The following is a 19168-nucleotide window of genomic DNA, read 5'->3' as shown; positions in this document are numbered from 1 at the left end:
TGATCTTCCACCCATCTTTAATTTGTGCTTGTGGGGAAGTCTCCCTTTACGCTGTTGTTCTTTCTCTTTTTCTCTATCCATGACCATGATTGTTCTTGGCTAATTTTTACTGCAGGATTGGTTTGCCATTGCCTTCTTCTGGGCAGTGTCTTTACAAGATGGACGACTCTAGCCATTATTAATGACTGACCCGTTTCAGTGCTGTACTCTCCTAAGAATATCACATTGTTCTTCTGAACCCCAGTGAGCACAGGTCCATGGTGTTCAATCTTTTCTCATGAGCCACCCCCCTATGAATGCACCTGGTGAAGCCTCTCTCAACCATCACCAATGAATGAGCATCGTTGGAAAAGGAGACTGCACTACCCCCGATGTGGCCTCGCTCATGCATTGCCCGGTTAATGAAGTCTACCTTGCCTGTGTACTCCAGTGTCATCGTGTCCTGTGGTATGGAAGTGGCTCATTGAGTCAACCCCTATGTCTACCTACGTTCACACATGCTGACTTTGTGCTTGGTGTCTAAATCAGCATTCTGTGGTCTGTCTACATCTAAACAACATCCTGTTGATCTATTCGACATAACAGCGTGGGTAACTTGGTGTTTTCCCATGTTATGTACTCCATCTGACAAACTGTTACCCATTTCCTTAACCTATATAGTTTAAAGTAAACTTATTATCAAAGCACGTCCACAGTATGCCACCAAGGACTACCCTGAGATTTCTTTTTGCAGACGTTCGCAGTTGAACAAAGAAATACAATAGAAACAATGAAAACTACACCCAAGACTGACAAACTACCAATGTGCCAAAGAAGACCAACTGCAGATGTTAAAAAGAAACAAAGTATGATAAATAAGTGTGTAAATAATACCGTGAACATCAAAATCTCCTGCGCGCTCCTCACATTTTCCACTTCCACCTCTTTGTCACGCCAATGCATTCACACCACAGGTTGCTGAATCCTTGCTAACATTTAAGTTGAGGTATTGTTACAGTTGGGTTATGGTCAAGGTCAGAAAGCAAGGTGTCTCTGCTTTCTGAGTAGAGTGAGGCACTTCCTTCCCCCACCCACCCTGCCCACGTTCTAAACAATTCTTACAGGAGCACTGTCGACTGTTTCTGACTAGCTGCATCACTGTCTGCTACGAGAATTACAAGGCAATTTTCCCTATGCTCTTACTGCTTTTGATATCAATAGCATCAGTTGAACCAGGGCCCTAGGAGGGTGTGATGATGTGCCTCATTGATTGGTGTCTGGAAGCACAAACATCCATCGTTTAATCAACCCCTGCCTCAGTAAGAACCTGGGCCCACTATAATTCCCCGATCACCACAGTAGTAACCACTACCATCCAGCTCGTGCCCTCTTCTCATTGCTGCCATTAGGCAGGAGGTACAAGAGTCTGAAGACCCACACAACAACAAGGTTCAACCGCGCTCACCATCATGTTTCTGAACTGATGGGAAAAAACTAACACACAATTTTTTTCTATTCCTTCTTGCTGTGGTGTGGTTGATATTTTTATTTATTATTCCATATTGAACATAGGGCAGAGCAGCAAAGTGCAGGCTGTTTGGCCCATGATGTGCCAACTTGTATAAACCTCTCCTTGATCAATCTGACCCTTCCATTCCACATCATCCTCACTATCATTGCATGCCATGATCATATGACGTAGGCGATCATGATCTTCCCTTCACCATGATTCTTCTTGACCAATCTTTCTACAGAAGTGGTTTGCCATTCCCTTCTTCTGGGCAGTGTCTTTACAAGATGGGTGACCCTCAGCCATTATCAATACTCTTCAGAGATTGTTTGCCTGGTCAGTGGTCACATAACCAGGACTTGTGATCTGCACCAGCTGCTCGTACGACCGTCCACCACCTTCTCCCATGGCTTCACATGATTGGGGGACTAAGCAGGTGCTACACCTTGCCCAAGAGTGACCTGCAGGCTAGCGGAGGGAAGGTGCACCTGACACCTCCTTTGGTAGAGATGTATCTCCATCCCTGCCACCCTTCCATCCTACATAGCTCTCCATTTTTCTGTCGTGTGTGTCCTTATCGAGGGGTCTCTTAAATGTCCCTAATGTATTTACGCCTACCACTACCCCTGTAACACATTCCACACATCCACCACTGTCTGTGTAATACATAGCCCATTGAATACTAATCTTAAAGTATTGGAGCATTATGAGCAGTTTTCGGGCCCCTTATCGAAGAAGGGATGAGCTGAAATTGGTGAGGGTCCAGAGGAGGTTCACTGGAATGATCCTGGGAATGAAATGGTTAATGTATGAGCAGCATGTAATGGTTTTGGGCCTGTACTCACTGGTGCGTAGAAGAATGGGGGTGGGGTGGATCTCATTGAAGCCTATTGGATATTGGAAGGGCTGGATAGAGTGGATGTGGAGAGGACGTTTCCTGTAGTGGGGGCAGGCTAGGACCAGATGGTGCAACCCACAATGCAAGGACTTTCCCTTCGAACAGGGATGAGGGGGAATTTCTTTACCCCGAGGGTGTTGTATCTTTGGAATTCATTGTCACAGGTGGCTGTGGAGTCCAAGTCTTTGGGTATATTTAAAGCAGTGGTTGGTAGGTTCATGATTAGTCAGGGTGAAGTCAGGGGGGGATCTTATTGAAATGTATAAAATTCTAAAGGGATTGGACAGGCTAGATGCAGGAAGATTGTTTCCGATGTTGGGGAAATCTAGAACGAGGGGTCACAGTTTAAGGATAATGGGGAAGCCTTTTAGGACAGAGGTGAGGAAAAACTTCTTCACACAGAGAGTGGTGAATCTGTGGAATTCTCTGCCACAGTAAACAGTTGAGGCCGGTTCATTGGCTATATTTAAGAGAAAGTTAGATATGGCCCTTGTGGCTAAAGGGATCAGGGGGTATGGAGAGAAAGCAGGTACAGGGTTCTGAGTTGGATGATCAGCCATGATCATACTGAATGGCGGTGCAGGCTCGAAGGGCTGAATGGCCTTTTCCTGCACCTATTTTCTATGTTTCTATGAAGGCAGGAGAATGGGGTTGAGAGGGATAATTAATCAGCCATAATGGAATGGTGGAGCTGACTCTGCTCTTGCATCTTATGGTCTCTTGCATTCTAAATGGATGTCCTCTGGTATTTACCATTGCCACACTTGGAGGTGGGTGAAGACACTAGCTATCTAGGACTCAAAGTTGTGTGTAATTTATGATTATTTATTCCACATTAACTGTCGGCCACGCCCGTAATGTACACTGCTGCTGCTGCAAGATGCTAGTTTCCCTGGTGCTTATACCCTGGGCGTGTACGCCCCGGGCAGGACCCTTAAACATGGAAGGGCGGAGATGTGGGGTATGGCATTTGGTTCTGGTTGACACGTTACAGGAAGGTTTGTGGAGGCTTTGGGGAAGGTGCAGAGGAGGTTCACCAGGATGCTGCCTGGGTTAGAGAGGGTGCAGAGGAGATTCACCAGGATGCTGTCTGGATTAGAGAGGGTGCAGAGGAGATTCACCAGGATGCTGCCTGGATCAGAGAGGGTGCAGAGGAGATTTACCAGGATGCTGCCTGGGTTAGAGAGGGTGCAGAGGAGGTTCACCAGGATGCTGCCAGGATTAGAGAGGGTGCAGAGGAGATTCACCAGGATGCTGCCTGGGTTAGAGAGGGTGCAGAGGAGGTTCACCAGGATGCTGCCTGGGTTAGAGAGGGTGCAGAGGAGATTCTCCAGGACGCTGCCTGGATTGGAGAGGGTGCAGAGGAGATTCTCCAGGATGCTGCCTGGATTAGAGAGGGTGCAGAGGAGATTCACCAGGATGCTGCCTGGGTTAGAGAGGGTGCAGAGGAGATTCACCAGGATGCTGCCTGGATTAGAGAGGGTGCAGAGGAGATTCACCAGGATGCTGTCTGGATTAGAGAGGGTGCAGAGGAGATTCACCAGGATGCTGCCTGGATTAGAGAGGGTGCAGAGGAGATTCACCAGGATGCTGCCTGGAGTAGAGAGGGTGCAGAGGAGATTTACCAGGATGCTGCCTGGATTAGAGAGGGTGCAGAGGAGATTCACCAGGATGCTGCCTGGGTTAGAGAGGGTGCAGAGGAGGTTCACCAGGATGCTGCCAGGATTCGAGAGGGTGCAGAGGAGATTCACCAGGATGCTGCCTGGGTTAGAGAGGGTGCAGAGGAAGTTCACCAGGATGCTGCCTGGATTAGAGAGGGTGCAGAGGAGATTCACCAGGATGCTGCCTGGATTAGAGAGGGTGCAGAGGAGATTCACCAGGATGCTGCCCGGATTAGAGAGGGTGCAGAGGAGATTTACCAGGATGCTGCCTGGATTACAGAGGGTGCAGAGGAGATTCACCAGGATGCTGCCCGGATTAGAGAGGGTGCAGAGGAGGTTCACCAGGATGCTGCCTGGATTACAGAGGGTGCAGAGGAGATTCACCAGGATGCTGCCCGGATTAGAGAGGGTGCAGAGGAGGTTCACCAGGATGCTGCCTGGATTAGAGAGGGTGCAGAGGAGATTCACCAGGATGCTGCCTGGATTAGAGAGGGTGCAGAGGAGATTCACCAGGATGCTGCCTGGATTAGAGAGGGTGCAGAGGAGGTTCACCAGGATGCTGCCTGGATTAGAGAGTGTGCAGAGGAGATTTACCAGGATGCTGCCTGGGTTAGAGAGGGTGCAGAGGAGATTCCCCAGGATGCTGCCTGGGTTAGAGAGGGTGCAGAGGAGATTCACCAGGACGCTGCCTGGATTAGAGAAGGTGCAGAGGAGATTCACTAGGATGCTGCCTGGATTAGAGAGGGTGCAGAGGAGGTTCACCAGGATGCTGCCTGGGTTAGAGAGGGTGCAGAGGAGATTCACTAGGATGCTGCCTGGATTAGAGAGGGTGCAGAGGAGGTTCACCAGGATGCTGCCTGGGTTAGAGAGGGTGCAGAGGAGATTCACTAGGATGCTGCCTGGATTAGAGAGGGTGCAGAGGAGATTCACCAGGATGCTGCCTGGGTTAGAGAGGGTAAGCTATGAGGAGAGATTGGCTTGTTTTCTCTGGAGTAGCAGAAGCTGAGGAGGAGACCTGATAAAAGCTGAAATTTGAACTCCCTGGCCCACTGACACGGCTGACAGACATTTGCCTTGGTGAGGGTCTGGAGGATAGACCATCGTCTGTTGGGTGCTGTCAGATGTCATCACTGAGGGATGTTTCTCTGACCCTGGGAGCTTACTGTGTACAAGTTGGCTATCACAGTAACTTCACTTACAAGGTGTTTTGGGTGACATTGTGAAAAGGAAAGGTTTGTTACAGGGCATCAAAGGTTATGGACAGAAGGAAGGAGAATGGTGTTGAGGGGGATAATAAATCAGCCATGATGGAATGGCAGAGCACACTTGATGGGCTGAATGGTCTAATACTGTCCCAATGCCTTCTGGTTTTATGTACAGAAATACCGGCCTATTGGCCTCTTGATTCAGAGTATTTATTATATGTCCACCGAGACGTGCAGTAAAGTCAGCATTGTTGTGTTAGCAACCGATAGGATCAGGTGGGGGCAGCCTGCAAGTGTCGGCACATATTCCAGCACTAACGTAGGATGTTCATCCCATTCAGCAGATCAACACAAGCAACAGTAAAACAGTAAAGCAAGCAAGCTCCTTTCCTTCTCCCCACCCAGCTGCCACACGTTCGTTCTCGTTTGTCCATTTTTCTCATTCGCTCTCTCGTTTCTTGTCTGTTCTCTTGTTCCCTCACCCCTTTTCTCTCTTGTTCTGTCTCGTTCTCTTGTTCTCTCACTCACTCCTCCAATCCCTGTTAGGTTGACTCTGGGCCTCCAGTTTCCAGAAGACTTGCAGACGTCAGGCTTCTGATTTCCCCAGTAGATCTGCAGACCCAAGTCTATGAAGTGTTTCAAGAGGCTCGTCATGAGGCATATCAAGACCCTGCTATCCCCCCTCACTGGACCCCCTGCAGTTTGCGTACCGTCCCAACCGTTCAACAGATGATGCCATTGCCACCACCCTCCACCTGGACAAAAAAGACACGTACGTTCGAATGCAGTTCATAGACTTCAGTTCAGCATTCAACACAATCATCCCTCAGAAACTGATTGGAAAGCTGAGCCTACTGAGCCTGAACACCTCCCTCTGCAACTGGATCCTAGACTTCCTGACTGGGAGACCTTGGTCAGTCCGGATCGGGAGCAGCATCTCCAACACCATCACACTGAGCACGGGGGCCCCCCAGAGCTGTGTGCTCTGTCCACTGTTGTGCACTCTGCTGACACACGACTGTGCTGCAACACACATCTCGAACCATATCATCAAGTTCGCCGGTGACGACCGTGATGGGTCTCATCAGCAAGAACGACAAGTCAGCTTACAGAGAGAAGGTGCAGCGGCTAACGGACTGGTGCAGAGCCAATAACCTGTCTCTTAATGTGAACAAACATTAACCTGTCTCTTAATGTCTCTTAATGGTTGTTGACTTCTGGAGGGCACGGAGTGACCACTCCCTGCTGAACATCGGCTCCTCGGTAGAGATTGTTAAGAGCACCAAATTTCTTGGTGTTCACCTGGCAGAGAATCTCACCTAGTCCCTCAACACGAGCTCCATAGCAAAGAAAGCCCAGCAGCGTCTCTACTTTCTGCGAAGGCTGAGGAAAGTCCATCTCCCACCCCCTCATCCTCATCACATTTCTACAGGGGTTGTATTGAGAGTATCCTGGGCAGCTGCATCACTGCCTGGTTTGGAAATTGCACCATCTCCGATTGCAAAACCCTGCAGCGGATAGTGAGGTCAGTTGAGAAGATCATCGGGGTCTTTCTACCCACCAGTATAGACATTTACACTAAACGCTGCATCTGCAAAGCAAACAGCATTATGAAGGACCCCACACACTCCTCATACAAACTCTTCTCCCTCCCACCGTCTGGGAAAAGGCACCAAAGCATTCGGGCTCTCACGACCAGACTATGTAACAGTTTCTTCCCCCAAGATATCAGACTCCCCAATACCCAGAGCCTGGACTGACACTTTAGTGCCCTATTGTCCTGTTTATTATTTATTGTAATGCCTGCACTGTTTTGTGCAGTTTATGTAGTTCTGGGTAGGTCTGTAGTCTAGTGTAGTTTTTTTTTCTGTGTTTTTTACGTAGTTCAGTCTAGTTTTTGTGCTGTGTCATGTTACACCATGGTCCTGAAAAAACATCGTCTCATTTTTACTATGTACTGTTCCAGCAGTTGTGGTCGAAATGACAATAAAAGTGACTTGGCTTGTAATGTGCCTGTGACCTCTGCCTGGCTGCTGGAGTTGAGATCGGAGCCCCTGGCTGTCCTCTCTGTCTGGCAGCGTCACGGAACTGAGCCAGGCTACACTGTAACTTTCTCTGGTCCAAAAGCCAACTGCAACAGGAAGTGATATTGTTTACAATCACATGAACTCATCACTGTACCGATTCTAAGAATACTGTGGAAAGTTTGCCTCTGCTTTCAAAGAAAAAGTTGCCTTTTTTCACATCATTTGTCACCTGTGCATCTCTGCCTCTGTCGCTGCAGCCCACGCTGCTATCATCAGAGTCGTTTTCTTTGAAAATGCTTTGCACTGTACAATGGGATTGATGCTCTGACCCCTCTCCAGGTGTTGCTGTACAATGCAGAAACCTCTTTCTTTCTGTAAGCAAGCCGCAGTCCGCCAGTCAGCAATGGATCCTCAACTGGACATTTATCAGTGTAACCTGCGAGTCCGCTGGAGGCTGAGAAAATGGACTGTTTTGGGGTTAGAGGACAGTGTAAGTGTGAGGGTGCTGTTGTTTTGTTGTTTGTTGAGTTCTGCATACAGTGAAATGCGTTGTTTGTGATAATATCTTACATACCAAGAATGTGCTGGTGGGAAACCACAAGTGTCACTACATAATCCAACGGCAACATAGCATGCCCACCTACGTCGGTGCCGGAATGGGTAGTGATACTTGTGCTCTCCCCCCAGCACATCCTTGGTGTGTTAGATGTTATCGCGAACGACACATTTACTGTACGCTGTTTCAGTCTTTGCTTATGTATAACTACTTATTTCAGCCCATCACCCCTACTGGGGCAACAGCAACTTGTCAAGAGTCCCCTGTCCTGGGCCAGTCTTTGACATTGCCCCCAGGTTTTGCCCACCTACGTCATCTTGGCAAAGATCCTCTCTCTCCCCGGGATGAGGTCTGTGGAGCTTCTGTTGGCATCTCTGTAGCATTGGGGGTTTACGGGACGGGCTTACGAGCCCGACCCTTCTCCTTCCTCAGCTGCCCATGGCAGAGTTTTGGTTATGTATAGACGTGTTGTATTTCTTTAGTTTCCTGTAACTGCCTTCAAGAAGATGAACCTGAAGGTAGTTTTTGATAACACACATGATCTTTTGATCATAAATTTGACTTTGATCTGGGAATCTGTTGTGTGTAAAATTATTGGTCATTTCAATGAATTGCACACAAAATGCTGGAGGATTTGGCAGGCTGGGCAGCATCAATGGAAAAAAAAGTACAGTCGACTTTTCTGGCCGAGACCCTTCAGCAGGACCTGCATCTTTGCAACATCTGCAGATTCTCTCTTGTTGGTCATTATCAATGATCTGCCTTGAAGTTCAAGTGGAATTGATTATCAGATGTTCAAGTTCATGAATTGCACAGATGCAATGGAAAACTTACTTGTAGCAGCAATTTCAAGCTTAATTTCCATTCAGCCTGTTTACACACGTATACAGCTCAATGAAATATTGTTCCTCGGAGCCAAGGTGCACACTATAGAGAGTGTGGTTGAAGACTGCTGGTGCATGGGGTATTGTCCTGGAGCCACATTTCTGCAAGAACAAGTGTGCAGCAGTTGCTCATTTTGCTCTGGGTCAGCTGCAGGTGAAAGCAGTCCAGCTTGTTTTCCAGGGAGCAAACACTGGAGAGCAGCACCAACAGGGGAGCCGGCCTGCAGGGACCAGCCCCCGACCCGGCACAGATTCCAACACGCTCTGTTCTCTTCCCCCTCTGCCTCCGATGCCTCCTCTCCTGGGCGGCTGTAACGGGTGATGCCGCGGCATGAGGCTCTTGTGGACGCTATAGCCAAGGCCTCGTAGCTCCCCCTACCACCCCCCTCCCCGTTGATCACAGGCCACATCACTTCAGAGAAACACCCTTCACAGGAAAAGCATAAATTAAACACAGTTGGAAAATAAAAATTAAATCTCATTTTCGTGCCAAGTATGATAGTGTTATTGAACTGTGGTGATCAGTGCTGTATTGGATGGTTCAAGAACTGGATGGTTGAAGGAAGGTTGCTGGTCCTGAGTCTGGTGATGTAGGTCTTGAGGCCTCTGTGAGAGGACGGCATGTCCCAGATAGACTGGAATTGGCTAATTATTGTCACATGCACAGAAATGTTACTTTCTTGAGACAGCACTTCCTGTAGGTGCTGGCAGCAGTGGGAGGAATGTGCTGGTGGTGTCGAGGTCACGCAGGGGGAGGAAGGGCCGATCTGTGCCCTGGCCAGTGACTCACTCTGAAGCGGCAGAGAGTGATTGGCAGTGATTTCCCTTGTGTCTCCACTGCGAGGTAGATCACCTGTGGGGGCCCCCTGGCCCATGCGTCTGCCTGAGGAAAGCCTTTAGAACCGTGACGAGGAAAAATATCTTCAGCCAGAGAGTGGTGCATCTACGATGGCTGTGGAGGCTAAGTCATTGAGTATATTTAAAGTGCAGGTTGATGGGTTCTTGATTAATAAGGACGCCAACAGGTTAGAGGGAGAAGGAAGGGAAATATGGTTGAGAGGGAAAATAAGTCAGCCACGGTGAAGCATACTCAATGAGCCTAATTCCGCTCCTGTGCCTTGTGGTCTTTGTTGGTTTAGAGTTAACAGAAGTCCTCGTCACCATGACGAAAGCAGAATCTGTGTTCAAGTGGTCAAACTGTCTCCCAAGTGGGTCACCTGACAACGCTGAGCAGGTTTAACGGGTTTTTGCAGCCTGGTTGATGAGTGAGTGAGCAGTGGACTTGATGTATCTGGGTCACCCACCCTGTGATACTGCATCTTATCTGGAGGCTGTTGGATTGCTGAATAATGTCAGGCAGCAGTACAATGTTAACCCTTGCTTCTCCTTTCTGCAATGTCCAGCAGAGGCTGGGCCGGAGTTGCCTGTGAGCAGACACCACTCCTATTCCTGTGTTTGAGCGGGTCAGAATACACCGGGTTGGCACGGCTTCAGACTGCAGGGCAGGAAATAAACTCAGCCCTCGTGGGATTGGTCAGCTGAGATCACATGATTTGTGAAACAGATTTAAACGGATTCTCTCCAGATAAAGGTTGCCAGTGAAGGAAGAGCCAAATGTTCCAAGTTGACGTTGATCTGATTTCTTTGGTGGTTGCATGGCCCATTTCCTCCCCTCCCCCTCTCGAAAACTGTGCCAGCTTATAGCGGCTGGGAGGTGACAGTAAGAAGCATTGTAGGCTGGTTTGCGATCCTCAGGATCTCTGCCAAGCAGGTGAGCTGTGGCAATGGTAAGATAATACGCTCCCACCGTTACCCAGTGCTCTGAGGCAGAAGAGGAAAAAGATGAGAGAATGCAGAGTTAAGTTTAACAGTTACAGAGATAGTACAAACAAGGTGCAAGACCATAGCAAGGTAGATTGTAAAATCATAAGTCCGACTTATTGTACGAAGGAACTTATCAATAAGCTTATAACGGTGCGTCAGAAGCTGTCCTTGAGCTTGGTGGTACGTGATTTCGGGCTTTTGTATTTTCTGCCCGCTGACCCGAGAAGACCTTTTGGCAAGTTGTTCCTTCCTGCTGTTCTACTGCATCGTAATTGCCTAGTCACGGTCCCGTGGTACTGTCTCGGAATCAGAAATGCTTATCACACGGGCTTTGAAACGTACGGTGAATTGTGTTGTTTGTGTTAAGAGAGGGGTATGCTGGGTCAGCGCGCATTCCAGCGCCAGTATAGTGCTGAAGGAGAGTCTCGGCCCGGAACTCTTTCCCGGCGATGCTGCCAGACCTGCTGACTTCCTCCAGCATTTCGTGTGTGTCGCTTTGGATTTCCAGCATCTCTCGTATTAATACTTTACCAACATAGCACGCCCACCATACTTGGCAGAGCACAATAACACAGAAATTACCAAGTGACAAGGCAACAACAGTAAACCAAGCCTCTTTCCCCCCTCGGTTCTCCCTCCCATCCCCCACCCCAGGACACGCCATCTTCGGCCGTCAGCCTCCACGGGCATTGGGCCTTCAACTTCCCCAGCGATCTACTGGGGATTCTCCAAGGATTTTGCCTTCAACCAGTGTGCTTGAAGCTGGCTCCTGAGCAGATCCTCGCTCCCCTTGCCACGGATGGCAGCCAAATGCTTAATTCCACAGCAGATGGTTTACAAGGAAAGAGTTTATTTGGGGCTGTGAACTGGGCTTGGAGTCATTGAGTGTGTGAGTGTGTGTGTGTGAGAGAGGGAGAGAGAGAAGGAGTGAGGGAAAGCAGGCCATTTGGCCCATCAGGTCTGTCCTGTACATCACCTATGCTAATTCCATTTTATTCAAACCACCTTCTCCAACTCCCCACCAGCTGGTACCCCTCAGCTACGCATTCAGGGAAGGTTACAGCAAGTGACAAACTACCAACCTACACGTCTTTGGGACAGAGAAGGACACTGGGACACCTGAGTTTGGGGGGAGGCGGCAGCAGACGTGCAGTCACAGGGAGAATGTGTCCTAGTCAATTATCCGTTATGAGGGATCCCCACCATCAAGGCCACACTCTCTCCTCACTGCTGTCATCAAGAAAGAGGCGCAGGAGCCTGAGGCCCCACGCCTCCAGGTTCAGGAACAGTTATTTACCTTCAACCATTAGGCTCCCGGACCAGTGTGGATAACTTCTGTCACTTCAACTCTGAACTACAATCTGTAGACTTGCTTTCAAGGACTCCACAACTCATATTCTCAGCATTATTTATTTATTTATTTATATTTTGTCTTTTCTGCATTGGCAGTTTGTCAGTCTTTGTGTTTAGGTTTTCCTTGATTGGAGAGCACGTCTTATGAGAATAGGCTGAGTGAACTTGGCTTTTTCTCCTTGGAGCGAAGAAGGATGAGAGGTGACCCGATCGACATATCTAAGATGACGAGAGGCATTGATTGTGTGGATAGCCAGAGGCTTTTTCCCAGGACTGAAGTGACTAACATGAGGGGGCACAGTTTTGAGGTGCTTGGAAGTAGGTACAAGGGGGATGTCAGAGGTAAGTTTTTCACACAGAGTAGTGGGTGCATGGAATACACTGCCAGTGAAGGTTTTAAGAGTCTCTTAGATAGGTACATGGAGGGCTATGCATTAGGGAAATTCTAGGCAGTTTCTAAGTAGGTTACATGGTTGGCACAGTATTGTGGCTTGTAGGGCCTGTAATGTGCTGTACATTTCTATGTTCCATTGATTCTATTGTATGTCTTTGTTCTAATGTGAATGCCTGAAAGAAAATGACCCTCAGGGCAATACATGATAAATTATGCATACTTAGATAACACTTTGAATGGGCAAACTCCACATAGACATGCACTCAAGGTCCGGAATGAATCTGATTCTCTGGCGTGGTGAGGTATCTGGTCTAGTGATGTGCACATTTAAGTCAAGTCAAGTCAACTTTTATTGTCATTTCGACCATAACTGCTGGTACAGTGCATCGTAAAAATGAGACAACGTTTTTCAGGACCATGATTAACATGACACAGTACAAAAAACTAGACTAAACTACGTAATTTAAAAAAAAACACAGAGAAAGCTACACTGCATAAAGACCTACACTGCATAAAGACTACAGACCTACACTGGACTGCATAAAGTGCACAAAAACAGTGCAGGCATTACAATAAATAATAAACAGGACAGTAGGGCAAGGTGTCAGTCCAGGCTTCGGGTATTGAGGAGTCTGATAGCTTGGGGGAAGAAACTGTTATATAGTCTGGTCGTGAGAGCCCGAATGCTTCGGAGCCTTTTTCCAGATGGCAGGAGGGAGAAGAGATTGTATGAGGGGTGCATGGGGTCCTTCATAATGCTGTTTGCTTTGCGGATGCAGCGTGTAGTGTAAATGTCCATGATGGTGGGAAGAGAGACCCCGATGATCTTCTCAGCTTTATAGAGTCATAGACCACAGAAGCAGGCTCTTCTGCCCATCTAGTCCATGCTGAGCTATTAATCTCATCCTGCACCTAGACCATAGTCCCCCATGCCCCGCCCATCCTTATCCAAATTTCTCTGAACTGTTGAAATCGACCCCCACATCCACCAAACCTCTTAGCCCTTGTACAACCGCAATGGAGCAGGGATTTGTTCTAAAACTCTGACCTGCTCCGGGCTTCGTGTCTATGGAGTCACTTTGGTCTGAATGCTATTTGCTTACTTTTACTGTTTGCACAATTTGTCTTTGTTTCTCTCTGCACACGGTGTGTTTGATGGTTTTTCTAAATGGGATCGTTTGTGTTCCTTTGTTTTGTGGCTGCCTGTAAGCAGATGAATCTCAAAGTTGTATAATGTACACATACAGTACTTTGATAATAAACGTACTTTGAACTTTGCTGTGATTTTTGAACCATGGCTGAGAGAATCCAGGGTAAACTCTTCCTCACGACATCCTCCGTTGCGTGTGTGTGTGTTTAAATAACGCTGGGATCCACTTGTTGATCTGATCTCACTCAAACTGGTGTTGGACACTTCCACTCTGCAATACATCTGGGCTGAACCAACGCTCCCACCCGTGTAATCATTTGCAGTGTAGATAGGATGGGACATCCTTAATCAGAAGAAGGGCAAGCTCCTGAAGGTTATCACTCTCTACGACTACGTTAACAGACGGGTACTTTTTCCTGAAACTGTATACTTAGGGAGCCATGAGGATCCCCCTCCTAACCTTGCATAGCCACACTTGGCAAGTTCAGGCCAATATCAAGTTCAAGTTTATTGTCATCTGCGTCTACGTGTATACAAACAAACTGAACAACATTCCTCTGGAGCATGCTGTGCCCACAAAACGAGTATCACACACCTCACACAAAACCACAAGTACGTTATTAAAATACTGTTCGTAGTGCACAGCACAGGTAAACAGCTCGCTGTCCGAGTGATGAGACCCCGGTGATGGCAGGGTATTCATTAGTCTTACAACCTGAGGGAAGAAGCTGTTACCCAGTCTGGCAGTCCTAGTCCTGATGCTCCTGTACCTCCTTTCTGGTGGTAGTGGGTCAAAGAGGTTGTGTCATGGGTGGTAGGGATCGCCTACAATGTTTCAGGCCCTTTGTCTACAAAACGCTCATTAAATGTCACAAATGGGGCGGGGTGGGGAGACCCTGGTGATCCTCTTGGTGGTTTTAAATATTCTCTGTTCTACTGGGATCTGGGGCTGAGGTTCTGGTATCGGTTAACTGCCTGTGGACAACTCTAACGTGGATCAGGAGTGCAGCAAGAGAAGTGGAGCATCTGTGGACGGGATGAGGACTTGCGAGGAAAGTGCAGACCTCAATAACCTGCCTCCAGCAAGGGCAATGCAGTAATCAAGGGGTGTGGTGTTACCATCAATGGCCCAAAGGATAACCTGTACAGGGCTTTGCCAAGAGGGCGTTTGCAGAAGAATGAGGAGGGATGGAGGATGAGAGGAGACTTGATAGAGGTGTATGAGATTATGGAATGCATAGATAAGTCAGCCATGATGGAATGGCAGAGCAGACTCAATGAGTCCATGGCTTAATTCTGCTCCTATGTCCAATGGCCTTAAGGTCAACTGTGGGGGCTTGCAGAGGTTGAAAGGGTTGAATGGTCTTATTCTTTGATGTTGTCTTGCCAGTTCAGACAAGGTTCTGGTAATTCTCCTGTATCTTAACTGTTCCACTACAAAGAATCAGCTTCAGCATCACTGGCTTATCTAAGCCGAAGTGAGACGCTTTGTGGTGGTAGGACAGTGCAATAAACTACAAAGTAAATAGTGCAGAAAAAACCAAGGTAGTGTTTGGGGTTGACCATGCATCTGTGATATTAACTATATGGGGATAGGGAGAGCAAGCTGTTCCCCTGCAGCAGGCTCCCCTCTCCATGCTGCTGACGAATCCAAAGGAACGGCAGAGACCGATACAGTTTGGTACCAGCAGCATTTCAGGGCTTGGGAGTCACTGTTGAACTCAATGTGGGGCTACCTTAGGGACTCCATCTCTGGATTTGTCCTCAAGGTTTACTCCCGAAGCCTCCCCCGTGCGTGCATATAGCCGTGAGGCAGTGGAGTTTTCCTAATTCTGCCAACCATGGCTGGTGAGGCCCGTCTGCCCGAAGTGACTGGTTTTGAGAAGACAGTTACCTGCCTTTGCCCCTTTGCCTGTCAATAGAAATGGCTCCACTGGGCTTAGTAGCTAAGCCACGTGTGAAGGCCAGGAGCTGGCTGGATTTGGTTGTCAGAGGCTATTTGTGACGCATGCCATTGGGAGTATTTAATATACCAACTACACCCCTCCCCCCTCTTCCCCACCACTGGCTATGACAACCTTAAGGAACCAGATAGTATTCCTGGATTCAAGAACCATTCAGAAATCTGATGTCGAAGAGGAAGAAGTTGTTCCTGAATCGCTGAGTGGGGAACCTTCAGGCTTTGAAATGCATCACAGCATGGGAAATATATTTTAAGATAAAAGCACTAATTTGGGGTAGAGTTTGAAATACTGTGGGTGGGAGAGGAAAGAGGAAATGAGTGTTATGTTTTTAGTAATCCCAGAATATCTTGGTTTCAGTATTAACAGATGTCGGGGTGTTGGTGAGACTCCTATCATCAAAGGACCAATGTAAATATAAAGCTCTTGTTATGAGTGCAGTGATGTCGATGAGATTCCCTTGTTCTCTTCCTCTGTGGGTGAGATCGAAAGCAAATTGGAAACAATTCCTCCCTTTGTTAATGTGGTGGTTGCCAGCTGTGGAAGGATTTAAGGTGGCGTCTTGACATTTGTACTGATAAGGCAGTGCAAGTAGTGTTTGTCAAAAACTGCAACTGTAAGTGTCAGTCTGTCCGTTGTGGCATTCTTCAGCATCCCTGTGCGAAACGAAAATCAGAATCCGGTTCAACGTCACCAGCATATGTTGTGAATTGTGTTCTGTGGGAGCAGTACATTGCAGTACATAATTAAAAACAAAACAATAAAACAGAAATGTATGTGTGATGTGTGTAAAATGAATCTGTCACCACATACAATGCTGATTCATTTTCTTAAAGGGTGTTTTCAATAACTCTATAGAATAATAACCATAACAGAATCAATGAAAGACTGCATTTGGGTGCTCAACCAGTGAGAAAAAGCCAACAAACTGTGCAAATACAAAAAGAAGGGGATAATAATATTAAACAAACAAGCAATAAATATCTAGAGCTTGAGATGAAGAGTCTTTGAAAGTGAGTCCACTGGTTGTGGGAACATCTCAGTGATGGAGCCAGGTGAAGTTGAGTGAAGTTATCTCCTTTGTTTCAAGAGGCCAAAGAGCCTTTTTCTGTGCCTGGACAGGTGTATAATGAACAGTGTTTTACCTATACCTGTTACAAATTACACTGGACAACAAATTTTTGCGAAAGTATTGCCTGCTTAGAATTATTTTGTTTATGAGAGACCGCTTGAAGCTGAACACAAGTTTAACTTCAGATTACTTGTATCACATAGGAATTTGGAGAAACGAGAGATCAACTATTATTGAATATAATGTGTTTAATTACATAATTGTGCTAAAGCTTTGCAATAGTTCAACTAAGCTAAAATGTTTTGTTGATGATTTTCATTTGTACTTAGTGTCTGAGGTTTCTTGCTTAAGTGTCCAACAATAATCAGCCAGTGTTGATGGATTCCAGTTGCCCTGGTACTGTTGCTCCAAGACCACAATGTCCAAGTGAAACCTTTCACCGTGCTCGTCACTGACAGCACCAGGGTTTGCAGGGAAGAAGTCTAAATGGAAATGCAGAAGATGAATCTTCAGTGACACGTTGCACTCCATGCCTTTGTATGTTTGAAGAATGTTGCCAACCAGTTGCATGTAGTTTGATGCTTTGTAATTGCCAAGAAAGTTTTCAGCAACATCCTTCAATGACGTCCATGTGATTTTCTCTGGTCCCAGTAAAAGTTCTTTGAAAATGCCTGTCGTTGATGACCTGTTTGATTAGTGGACCAACAAAAATGCCTTCCTTAATCTTGCCGTCATTTATTCTGACTTGAATTATGAAGTGAAATAACAAATATAGGTGATCCAAGTCAGAATGGTGTGTGATAGAGAAATTTCAAGGTGATTTTCATGATCAGCAGCCCAAAATCCATGGGTATGCCTAAAAGTATTCAGGCAGCAAAATCTTTGTTCTCCCGCGTTGCCAAAGGTTATAATTCATCCTGGGGTAGTTGGTAAACACCTTGATACTGCGCAGCTGGACTCAACTGGTGACTGGGGGAAAATGGAACTTTTCCCCACTACTCACCGCTCTTGAAATGAATACTTTTCTAGCCATGTGGAATTATAAATATTTTCCCCCACAAACTTCTGGGAGTGGGTGGGGTGGCGGGGGCAGTGGATCGCTAGTTTAGAAGCAGCGTTCCCTCTTAATTTTTTTTTAACAGCTGCGCAGATCCAACCATCGCTCTGAGCAGGAGATTTTTACATGGCCTGAAAACTGTGCGACACTTCAATAAAACATGTAAAAGAAAATTCGAGCTGCGTGCGCAGGGGCATTTCAGTCACTGCACATCTGCGCACCCATACAGCTTGGAGGGAACAGTGGTTAGAACTTTCTTTCATATCTGCATTGATAAAAATACATATTTGTCTCTGTAATTGGAATCAGACTCCTACAGCACAGAAACACGCCTTTGGACCTAACTGGTTCATGCCAACTAAGATGCCCATTCTAGCTAATCCCACTTTCCAGCCCTTGGCACATAACTTTCTAAACCTTCCATATCTACAGTCCCCTTGACTTCTAAGAGTTGTTACTGTACCTGCCTCAGCCTCTTCCTCTGTGAAAGCTCATTCCATGTGTGTAAGAACATTGCCCCTGAAGTTCCTATTAAGTTGTTCCCTTCTCTCTCCTTAACCTTCAACCTTCGCTCTTATTCCCTAACTCTAGGAAAAAGGCTGTGCTCCTCACAGTTTCGTGCCCGTCTTTGTGGCACGGTATAGAAGAACACTTCAATTCTTGCTACTGTCTGTAAGGAGTTTGTACGTTCTCCCCGTGACTGTGTTAGTCTCCTTCCACATTCCAAAAGACATGTGGGTTAGGGTTACTAAGTTGTAGGCATGCTACGTTGGTGCCGGAAAAGTGATGACGCTTGTGGAATCGCACCCCCCCCCCCCACCACTCCACTCCTCCAGCACATCCATGAACCGTGTTGGTCGTTGACTGTGCGTTTTGGTGCTTGTTACGTGCCCTACCGTATGACATTGTGTTGGAGGCACTGCCTGCCCAGGATTGGACTCAACCGTCACCTCTGGTCATGCAAGGATTTCAGTGGTCTCCATCGCTTGCGATAGATGTGCACGCACATTGCATGACGTGGCCAAGACAGGTGATCCCAGCCATTATCAATATTCTTCAGAGATTGTCTGCCAGGACTTGTGATCTGCACCAGCTGCTCATACGACCATCCACCACCTGCTCCCATGGCTTTATGTGACCCTGACCGGTGGTGGGGGGCAGGGGGAGTGCTACACCTTGCCCCGGGTGACCTGCAGGCTAGCGGAGGGGAGGAGTGCCTCACACCTCCTTTGGTAGAGATGCATCTCTAACTTGCCACCCAGCATTTCGATGTACATGTGACAGATAAAGATAATCTTTAGTCTCTCATCTCTCTAAGATTAAAGGAGACTGCAATGCTGTAAGGTATAAATACTTAGCTTGTCTACCCTCTCCCCTCTCTCCCTATAACTCAATCCCTCACGTCCTGGCGGCATCTTTGTAAGTCTCTCCTGCCCGCTTCCCAGTTGCTGCTTACTCTGATGGCGATCTTTTGGAGATTCATGGATGGATGCGACTGGCCGTGCCAAATGCATTTATTGTACGTCCTCGTAGCAGTGGAGCTGGGTTACTGGTGTGAGACCCTGCCTTCCAGGGTTCGCTTGGTGGACCACAGGCTGAATTGTGTCCATCTGTGGGTACACTAGCTTGAGATGAGG

The 19168-nt window shown here is 47.3% G+C and overlaps 1 protein-coding gene across 2 annotated transcripts in view; it reads left to right on the top strand.

The window, feature by feature from the left end:
* LOC132380972 (MAP kinase-activated protein kinase 2) overlaps positions 1–19168 on the top strand; it is a 196335-nt gene that overhangs the window by 21982 nt on the left and 155185 nt on the right. The gene's annotated exons all lie outside the window — the stretch shown is intronic.

Source organism: Hypanus sabinus, chromosome 25 (genome assembly GCF_030144855.1).
Source record: "Hypanus sabinus isolate sHypSab1 chromosome 25, sHypSab1.hap1, whole genome shotgun sequence".
Taxonomy (NCBI): Eukaryota; Metazoa; Chordata; class Chondrichthyes; order Myliobatiformes; family Dasyatidae; genus Hypanus; species Hypanus sabinus.
This window is presented reverse-complemented; position numbering and strand designations above follow the sequence as displayed.